Below are 11,567 nucleotides of genomic sequence, written 5' to 3'. Positions count from 1 at the left end.
AACATCGCTCGGGTGAATCGGCGTCAGTGATTCTTCCTCATCGGAGACTCCCTCTATATGCTTCCCACTGGGGGTAGCGATCGTGGGGGCTTGTGCCCGTGTAGGAGGGGATCTGCGAAAAATCGAGCTCCTTCTGAACGGATCCATCACTGGAGCCAGTTCAAGTTCCTCCCGTACGCTTGTAACATTAGATGCCACAGTAGCCAAGGTTCCCACTACTGAGGCACTGCGGTCGTTGGATATCGACGGCCGGGAGCCCGCTTGCTCACTCCCAAAAACCGCCGGCACTGGGTTTCCGAAGCCCTGCACCGTAACTTCATTCTTCTTCTGTTCCTCCATGTTTGGTTTTATTTCTGGGTATCCTTCCCATAGCCAATTTTTATCCACGGGTGGGCGTTTACTTCCCATACACGCCATGCCCATACACGCACATCGCCGGATGCGTGCATGTGCATGGCCATGACACATTCGCCGAGCATTCCCTTATCTCCTGATGGGAGATTTGACAACTCCACACAGGAAATAAGTTCATATATTAGACAGATATTGACTAAGTTATGGTTTACCAAGGTATTTAAGCTAAATAGAATTAGATATAGTGACTTTTGTATTATATTATTGAATTACAAATAGTGGTTTGTAATACTAAATCAGGTATAATACCTAGTGTACCTTCTTAATTCGGGTAAGACCAGGTTCCTTGAATTGAAAAGATAAGTAAGAAGAAGGGTTTTTATATTCTTTGATATCTAAGAAACATTCTGGAACACTTTCGGAGCTATAAATTCGCTCGCTTCGGGAGACCGTTTATTACCTTTTGTTTACTCGCGCATATTACTAGCACAGCTTGGATATTTGCATATATATGTTGATCGACATTTTCATGGGTTCATGTGTTGTAAATATTATTTAACATTCATTTGTGAAAATAAATACGATTTCTCGCACACAGAAGTGACATGAGCTGAATTTTTTAGGTAACATATACATAGAAAACAAAATATTTGATAGGCTAATATGGGTATAAAGGTTTCAAAAGATATGCATTTATTTATTCTTTAGATGATGATTTAACTACAAATTATTGTTTTATAATCAAACTAAAAATGGCGTCGATATCATGGGCCACATTTGTGTGAGATATGCTCAGCGGCGGTCACTAGCGTTTGTCCTCAACACCCTTGATATTGCCTTTCTTGGCGCTTACATCGTTTATTATGAAAATAAGGTAAAGTTAATCCTAAACAAGTCGGAATACCGGATGCTCACGTTTCGGGTATAAAGGTTTTGTGTTTCTTATGTAAGAAACTTCAACGCACATTTTTCTATCCGTATATAGCTACAAATCCAACATAATCCTTCATATTTTTCCAAACTACAAGATATACGTACATATTAGAACCATAGATATCTCCGAATACTGTACGTACGCATGCACATATATAAATTGATCGTACCCATATTTTCGATTTACTTCGTTCGCAAAAGCATACATGGTTACATGTCCTGTAACATGCGTCACTTCACCTTACACAAACACCACATGCCCATAATACGTATGAGTCATGAGCATCTTATCTTCATAAAATTTATCTTACTAAACTCAAGCGAAATAATATAAACATTGTCATTCGAACAAGAAGCTAGAATCTATCCATAAGAGATAAGCGACATTTGAACATAAACAAAAACATGACTCAAACGAACATTGAGCAATATCGAGTTACAAAAGATGCAACTTTGCAAACTCAGCAATTTGCGCCCTTTGTTCAACTCAACTATAAATATAAGGTAGAATTGATCTAAGTCTTTAGTCTTAGGCAAAATTCATTGAGAAATAAAGCTTACTACTCCGAGTAACCGCCGTGTTTTTTTATTTTAATTAACAGACGGTACAAACTCGTAACTACATATGTACAAGACAGTATGTACATATATAGTAAGTATATTAAATATGATTGGTTTAATGTACAAATATATCTATCTGAATTAGACATTATCCTTCATTAGCGCATATCTACTACTACTACTACTTCATTAGCACACATATTCTATATACCTACATACACACACATCTGTTTGGAGTAATTGATATTCATTCATTCATTCTTTACGGCCCCATTAATACGAATTGCCTTCGTGTGGTATTGATGAATGGATATGTTATGATGACGTCACACCGGTTGTAGAATGCACGAAATTCACAAAAAATGGCAAAGTTTCACCCTCTATAACTTTGTTAATAATAGACGGTTTTCCTTTAAACTTGACCATATTGTGCATTATGTTATCCCTTATCCCCATACCATACATTTTGTACTTCTAGGATGAACATAAGGGGATTGCCAGGTCAATTTCTAAAATGTGGAAATATACTATTGTGGCGCGGCAGGATTCGTGGCATTCGAAATTTATTTCGAATTCGTGGCATTCGAAATTTATTTCGAATGTTGCGAATACGAGCGAGCGAGTAGATGGCGCACCGGAGCTCTCCACGTTTTTCAGAACTCGCCACTGGAGTGGAGAGCTAGCAGCTAGAAGGACCGTATGGAGAAGAACCGGTCCCTTCTGTCCCAGCCGTCGGGGAGCGCACCACGGGCTCAATAATTAAAGTCGTTCATCCTTTTTTCGACTTAAGTAAGAGGTGTACGAATAAGTTTTCAACATTTCCAATTCGATCTTAAGTGAAGTTATTTTAAGCCGATGCTGAATAAATGGATCCGTGCATAAATAAAACTTGAGGATTTCTTGTGTTCGGCCCCAGTAAAGACTAGGACTAGATTAGTTCACTATTATTAACTTTATTTGTGAAGATATCGGAATCGGATGTATTCTGAGGCCAAGATTTCATAGAGATGCACCACTGTGATTTTTTTCAGATTTTCCGGCTGGATAGGTTCTGAGAACAAGAGCTGTTACACTTTTTGGGGGTCATATTTTGGGCCCTTATATTTCACCCAATATCAAATATGAAACCAGTTTCGAAATTGAATTGAATCCTTTCGTTTGATACCCCACATTGCTACATTCACAAAACCTTAAATAAGGTTTTGTTTCACACAAAACCTTGAAAAAACGACCAACGGAGACTTTTACCACGGCAGAAGAATTAGCAATGCGATCGAATATCAAGCTTCAAATCAACAGATTATACGAAATCAAACAACGAAATTGGCGATGAAAAGTTAAGAAGGCAAACCAATTATAGTAGAGGTCGCTGCTGCTAATCAACTGGGAGACAACACTGGCAGAAAGGTTGTGAAAGAATCATGCCTTATTTGCAGTAAACAACCTATTCGCAAAAGAAGAATGATACTTCCTTATAAAGTTTCAGTAGGTCAAAGTGATATATTTCCTGTGAATCGAGAGCTACTTACTCTCTTCCTCAGTACTTAAGCTTACTTATTGTAGTAGGAGAAAGCTAGTTTTATTTTTATTTAGAAGAACTACAAGCATCGGAACGATAACTAGATTAATGGAAACTTTTTTTTATGGATGAAGGTGGAAATCTTAGAAGGATGCTGCTGCCCCAGGTTGCAGCAGTGTGTGGGATTCGCACCCACTAAAACCACCCCACTCTTCCGCCCCTCGGGAACCAGAGCGGGGAGGCTCTGGTTCGCTATACCAGCTCCTCCATCTCGCGTCTCCGTCGCGCCGCCTTCCGAGCTCGATCCAACAAAACTCCCAGACAAAACTCCTGTCTGCGCCACGGCTGCTGTTTCATTTACCGTCATCCAGCTTTCCTCCGACTTCAGCATCTCTTCCACCAGATGCTGTTCAACCCTTTTTTTCTGCTGCAGAAATCTGGGACAATGGAACACAACGTGCTCTGGGTCCTCGGGTGTAGCACCGCATTCAGGAGAGTTGGAAGAGTCGTCCAACTGGAAGCGATGCAAGTACTTCCTATAACCACCGTGTCCCGTAAGGAATTGTGTCAGGTGGTAATTCAACTCTCCGTGCTTTCGGTCGATCCATTTCTCGATACACGGGATCAATGTATGGGTCCACCGGCCCTTGTCAGAGTTATCCCACCGTTGTTACTACCTGCCACACAACTCTCTCCTGATGGCTTTTCGGAAATCCGCATTCATCTCGGCTGGATTTGCCTTCCGTTTTTCGTAGAGCCAGTGTGGATCGCTCGCTAGAAGATCTACAGTGATCATTCCCGGGATGACAGACACTGCCTCCGTCGAAGCCGTCCTAAATACGCTGCACACTCTTAGCGCAATTGGCCGGTATGCTGAACTCAGCTTCATCTGGTTGACAGCGTGGTTCAACGCTCCCGCCCAGACAGGGGCCGCGTATAGCAGGATCGACATCACCACTCCCGCGATGAGTAGCCTGCGACTATACTTCGGCCCTCCCACGTTAGGTATCATCCTTGGAAGGAATGAGCTAGCATTTGCTGCCTTCTCTCGTGCATAATCCAAGTGTCCCTTGAAGTTGAGCTTGGCATCGATCATCACCTCTAGGTATTTGACAATTGATTTTGAGACGACCTCACGATTACCAACCCGGATGTTAACCGTGTTGTTCTTCCTACGGTTGGAAATGAGGACCGACTCCGTCTTTTCATCCGACAGGTCTAGCTTGGCCATTCGTAACCATGACTTGATGGTATGAATGGCTTCATTTGCATAAAGCTCCACATCCTCGGGATGCTTTGCAATTGCAACTACCGCCAGGTCGTCCGCAAAACCAATCAGCGTTGCCACCTCCGGCACGCGTAGGCCAGGCACTATATAGTTCAAAAAGCCCACGGATCCTCTTCCCGCTCAACCGGACCGAGGGGCGACCAACCTAAGAATGGGCTGAAGGCAACATCCAAAGGCCCGCATCACAGCGATGATGCGTTTTAACGCAAAGTGTGTGCGACCATGCGAAAATGTATTACTACATCCCGATTGTCGCAAACACTTCAGCCAATGACGCGGAGGTTCTACACTACAGAGACATAGATCTTATATCGAAGACAGTGCGGATCAAGACTGAAACCCATTAGGTCAGATTGTTACCAGACAGGACTCTTCGGACTATAGCACAGGTTGCAAGGATAACCGCACTACTGGGACTACTTCGATCTTTTGTAGTCTCCAAGTCTGCTTCATATTTTTTCGTGCTGTTTTTCAACAGTGTTCCGGTCCAACGGTACGGCTACATCGATTATAAAGCACGCTCGTTCTTCCTTCAAAAGCAGAACTAGATCGGGTCTGTTATGATTAACACTGTGGTCAGTGGCAATAGTGTAATCCCACAGTAGTTTGACCCAATCATTTTCCAAGATTCTCTGCGGAGTATACTTATAGTAAGGATGGTAGGTTGCCACTAAGTTATACTTCAACGCAAGGTTTTGATGGAGAATCTTGCAGTCGGAGTTATGACGATTGGTGTACTCGGTACTGCTCAACATCCTGCACACAGATGTTATGTGCTGGATGGTCTCCTCTTAACAGTTGCATAACCCACAACTGAAGTTGGTGATTGAGGAGTCGTGAAGAATGTACCGTTTATAATTTTTTGTTGGGAGCGAAGCATCCTGAATGGAAGTTAGGAATGCTTCGGTCTCATAGAAAAGTACACCATTAGTCAACCATTTGTTGGAGGCTTCGATGTCAATGCCTGACAACAACAAATTTTTTATACGACCTCCGTGAATCGGTTTCTCTTTCCGCATGTCGATCTTCTGTTGGACTGAAGTAACATTCGACATGGGATACCATTCTCTGCTTCTCAAGTTCAAAGGAGATAATTTATTATCTGCCATGACGGTAGCCTAATGTATTTGGCTAGAGGATTGTTTCTCATAGAAAAACTCACGAAGAGAATGCACTTGATTGTAGTGCAACGTTTTTAAATCAAGTACCCCCCTTCCTCCCTGATGACGTGGGATAGTGATCCTCAATTTTTCAGCAGCTCTATTGTGCATGTTGTTGTTTGCAAGAACTACCCTTACCCGTCTATTGACACATTCTAAATCAGTATTACTCCACTGTATCACACCGAAAGTGTATAGAAGGACGGGAATGGCGAAGGTGTTGATTGCCATGATTTTATTTTTCCCGTACAGCTCAGTTTTAAGGACAAGATCCAGACGCCGTTCAAATTCCCCCAGCAACTTAGATTTGATTGTTGCCACAGCAGGTGTTGTTGCTTGAAATATGCCGAGGTATTTGTAGACGTCGTCCGAATCCATACCCTCAATTCGGATGTTATTTTGGCTGTATCCTTCGTTGTCGGTGTGTTTTCCCCGAACAATTGTTTTTATGCGACTTTTTTCCAAACCCAACTGCATGCCGATATCCCTGCTGAACTGGATGGTGATGTCCAGCAAGGAGCGAAGTTGATTTTCATCTTTGGCATACAATTTGATGTCGTCAATGTACATTAAATGGCTTAATGTACATTTCGACAATATGCCATGCTTGACTTGGAACCCGTATTTGCTTTCATGCAAAAGATGGGATAGCGGATTCAAAGCCAAACAAAACCACAGTAGGCTTAGAGAGTCGCTTTGGAAAATGCCACGCCTGATTCGTATCTCTCCTGATGTTTGTGAGGATACCGATAGCTTCGTGCTCCACTTCTTCATTACTGTTCTCAGAAGAAGAACGACATTCGGGTTGATTTTATATAAGCGTAACACTTGTAGTAACCACGAATGTGATATGGAGTCAAAGGCTGATTTATAATCGATGTAGGCTGTCGAGATATTTCGTTTCTGATGGACAGCCTACTTTACAGCTACCGTATCGATTATAAGCTGTTCTTTGCAGCCTCGGGAGCCTTTTGCGCATCCTTTTTGCTCCTCAGCTATTAATTTATGAACATCAAGATATTTTGAGATGTTCGCGCACAGAACTGAAGTGAAGACCTTGTAGATGGTAGGAAGACAAGTAATTGGTCGCCATTTTGAAGGGCAAGAGGCACCCTGTTCCTTGGGGGTGAGGAAAGTTATCCCCTTGGTGAAAAATGGTGGAACTAAATCAGGATCGGCAATCATCTGATTAAATTGATTTGCCAATATCCTGTGAGTGCTCTTGAACCGCTTCAGCCAGAAGTTGTGAATCTTGTCAACTCCGGGCGCCTTCCAGTTACCTGCCTTGTCAAGGGCTGCTTTAACGTCGACCTCAGTTACGTCAGGCATGGTCATTTCAGGGAGGGCCTCGCATGAACGCATAAGGTGTGGGAGCCACGCTGCTTCTAAATTGCAACGGCTGGATTCGCTCCAAACACGTCTCCAGAAGTCTTCTGCCTGATCCAAATCGAGGTTACTTTCCCTATCTGAGTTGGTGAGATTTTTGAAGAATCCCCGTTGGTTCTGGAAGAACAAGGTGTTGTCTGCCCTTCGCTGAAAGCTTTTCTGGTACCTACGGATGCGATTGGAGCATACCGCAAGTTTCTGCTTCAGTACCTCGAGGATTTCTTCGATTGGCATATCATTGGACAGATAGTAGTTTCCAATGATGTTCGCAACGCATCTGTGCACTCTTGGTGATGGATTTCCAAGGAGTGCTTCCGTCACACGACCAATCTCCTTTCTCAACTTTTCGACTCTTTTGTTGAGTGGAAACACTCAGAACGGTAAAGTCCTTCTGCGCATACCTCTGTTATTCGCTCTAAGATGTTGATTATGGAGACGAATAACCATGGCAGCTGCAACATAGATCAGGTTGTGAACCTCTGTAGCAGTAATCTCGCTAGCCAAACGATCAGCCAAAATTCTGTCAACGGCAGCAATGATGTTAGTAGTTGCCGAAGTAAACTTCAGTTTTGGGATCTTTGGCCTAGCGTCTGGAAGAATCTCAGCATACTCTGTGAATGCAACCTGGAATGCGGTCAAAGCCTCATTATAAATTGGGTCGACATCCTCAGTTACTAAGCTTCTCCTGACTACTGGATTCATGGAGTGCCTTACAGGTGGAGTACTTGTGTTACTCCTTTGACTAGTCCGGTAATTTGATGACTTCAGCCCGAGCTCAAGTGAAACCTCTTGGAAGATTTGTTGCTTAGTTGGTAAGGCAACTCGGTTGTTATTCACTATCACCCGGTACTGGTTGACGACGTTCTGTTCCGGAACATGACTTAGCTCCGGAAATCGGGTTATGAACGCGTCATGTAGTCGATATCTGTACCCTGATGGATTCTGTTCCAAATCCGTGACACGGTAATAGGTGCGGACGATAAATTCGTTGAGTTGGTTCGTCCAAACCATACGACGCCTAGGTCTCCCGTTGTTGATGTTGCTGGTCGCATGCAGCTCTGCGTTTGCAACTCAGGTGAGGATTAATCTGGTACGCCAGGTATATATATATATATGGACGTAAATGGATGTAATTCACTGTATGCGTGAGCGTTCACAGTTCTCACCTTTCCAACAAATTTCGTATCAATAGCTACAACAGTCTCCGAGAAAAATGCGTGTGACGGACAGACAGATAGTAAACCGATTTTAATAAGGTTTTGTTTTACACAAAATATATTCCAGGTGGCAATATACGACATAGATAGATCTGCTTCCTTCAACCTCCAAAGGGGTTATAGAAGTTATACTATTCTAACCGACAACCAGCGGCCATTAGTCACAGCCTTGCTTGGAGGGTACGCAGCTGCTTCAGCAGAGTGAGACTATCAAATCGGTAATTAAGATCGGCTGAACTATAAACAGCTTCTTTGCGAAGGACTTTCGACGAATCAGCCTCACCTATTCCGTGTTGAAAACCCTAGAGCGCGTCCTGGGCATTCACTTAAGGATAATTGTGGAGAGAATGGCTTTCCATAAGTCCCAGCATGCCTACTATAAAAGCAATCCACAGAAACCGCAATTGGCACGTTCGAACGGTCACTGCAGTACAAGCAGTATAGCAGTGCCTTTCTGGATATAAAGGAGCAATCAACAACAACGCCATCAAGGAAGCCTTGACCAGTATTGGATTGAGGAGATATGTTATAGATTGGATAATATCCATGCTGAGAACCAGAATAATCCAGTCGGATCTGGGAGATAGCTACTTGACCAGAGCTATGAACAGAGGGACGCCCCAGGGTGGCGCCATCTCTGCGGTGCTCTCAATGAACTCCTGCACCTCCTACCCTTAGACCTTCACATTCAATGCGCTGCAGCGTGCAGTTCCGTCAGACTACGTGAGTTCGAATGTTGGACAGCGAAACTCTATGGCCATAGTAATCTCCTAGATGATCTACTTCGGGAAATTTAGGCATTCCCCAGGCACTACAATACAACCAAACTGAACTTCACGAGAGACTTTGCTCTGGACTTTCTAACCACGGTAGAGTGGAAAACGGCGGCATGTTGCAATGTTGGGACAAATTATTCTTCACGGGCGGATCAAAAATGTTCTGCGAAGTTGTTTCGGGCCTTGTCTCGAATACACACAGTGTATCCGAGTCGCAGCGTCTCCCAGGCTTTTCCAATTTATTCTAAGCGAAAGTGCTGGCGATACTGGAAGCCTGTTGATAACTGGGGCGTGATCCCAGCCCCAAACGTGACATTGACATTCTCCAGGCTGGTGAGGTAGTGCAGAAATGCGTTTAACAGTCTCAAAGTCACCCTTCTTCGGGTTCCCGATCATAGGAAAATTGGGGGGAATGAGCGGGCTGACGGATTGGCAGGGAGCGGCGCTGTTCTTGGGAGTCCTTTGGCGAGTACAGTCTGTGTCCCGCTGTCGACTGCTAATGGTGGAATCTACCCGTACCACTTATCAGCCGCGGACCTCAGATGGCGAAGGTTGACCACCTGTGCCAAGTTAAAGAGGATTTGGCCTGCTTATAGCAAAACCTGATCGCGGGAGCTCTTGTGCCAGACGCGTCCAAATGCATCCAAAATTACGGCGGTCTGCACGGAGCACTGGTCTATAGGAGACCACGCCGCCAGACTCTCGAGCACTTCCTTTCCGATTACCCAGCTCTAGCTAGAATCAGGCTAAGGACAGTAGAACCTCAGAGAGATTTCTAGTTTCAGGATGGGAGAGCTTTTTTCCTTTGTAAATGCTACGGGCTGACTCTGAAGGCTTGAGCTGGCTGGACTCTGCCTCCTTGCTCTCATAACAGCATTCATGGTCGTGGGAGTGTGTGGCCTCAAAACGGCGCACCACAGCGCTAATTTGGCTTCTCGGAACGGCCACTAACACCTACCTATCCTACCCCCTTTGCGAGTATGGGGAGGGTCATGCCACTCACTGTATACGTGAGGTTTCGTAGTCTCTATATGTTCATCGAACTTTGTTTAAATCCATGCACCCGTGCTGAAGAAAAGTATGTGTGACAGACAGATCAACAGACAGGCGGTAAGCCGATTTTAGTAAGGTTAACCTTAACCTTAACAATCCGCAATTTTGCATCTCAATGCTTCCACGGTAGCAAGATAAACTAAACTGTGTTTAGAATGAAAGAAATATAATATGTATGCCATCGAGACACAAGTGTAAATAGGTCGTACATTTATTTCAAAATTTTCGAAATAATTGTCCGTGTGTTATGTCATACATTTATTCATGATATAAAAATCTCGGGATTTCTTTTCGTATGTAAACGGTCAAAGCAATTTTTGTCTGAGACCCGGCGATTTTTTTTCTGGAAAGAAGTGTCAGATGTAAATGTACCTTTAGTTTGGCTGGATTCTCGATGATGAAGCGGCATTCCTTTAATACTTTTTCCACCTGTTTGATTGAATTCGCCAAAACATCTTTCCTTAATTCAAAAATATTCTCCCGCGGAAGTCTGTTTTCTCTACTATCAGTAGCGCATTCCTTTGTTCGCTTTTAAATAAAATACTGGCTCACGCTTTAGTTCCTTTATGTATGTCAAGTAAACAGACTTTACGTTATCCGTAGTTCGTTTAGGGCTGGTTTGTTACACGAGGAAAGGAGGCGAGATAAACTGATATTTTTTTGCAAACGAAACCTTATTAAAATCGGTTCAATGTCTGCCTGTCACACGCACTTTTCTCAGGAACGGCTATACTGATTGAAACGAGATTTGGTGAGAAGGTGGGAACTGTGAATGCCCAGACATGCAGTGAGTGATACCTTTCTACTTTGAGGTTAAGGGGGGCTTCCCCATACATGCAAAAGGGGGGTGTACATTTTGTTTTTCATCTAATATAGTCATGTTGGGTATCAAATTAAAGGTCCTGATTAGTACTTTTCGAATCTGGCCTTAGTTTTGAGATTTGTTAGAAAGGCAGGGAGTGGGAGTGGTGGAAAGTGGTGATTTCGTTGACGGACCCATTCTGAGAAACTACCCAACCGAAAAATCTGAAAAAATTCAAGAAGCTGCCACTATATGGTTCCCAGACCTCAAAATACTCCCCATATTGATATCTGTTCAAATTAAGTTAATAATAGTATATTACCATATTTTTGGAGAAATCGAGTGAAACCCCCCTTAAGTTAATCCCAGAGTTATAAAAGTAGTATAAAATATACTATAAAGCATGTTATCCCTAAGTTTGATCAAAATCATACTATTAGGAACAAAGTTCCAGTAGCTCAAAGTTGACTTTGCCGTGTAAATTTACTGCAACTAAATATCAATATCACACTAAAATG

Source organism: Hermetia illucens, chromosome 4 (genome assembly GCF_905115235.1).
Source record: "Hermetia illucens chromosome 4, iHerIll2.2.curated.20191125, whole genome shotgun sequence".
Classification (NCBI taxonomy): Eukaryota; Metazoa; Arthropoda; class Insecta; order Diptera; family Stratiomyidae; genus Hermetia; species Hermetia illucens.
Note: the sequence above shows the minus strand (reverse complement) of the source record.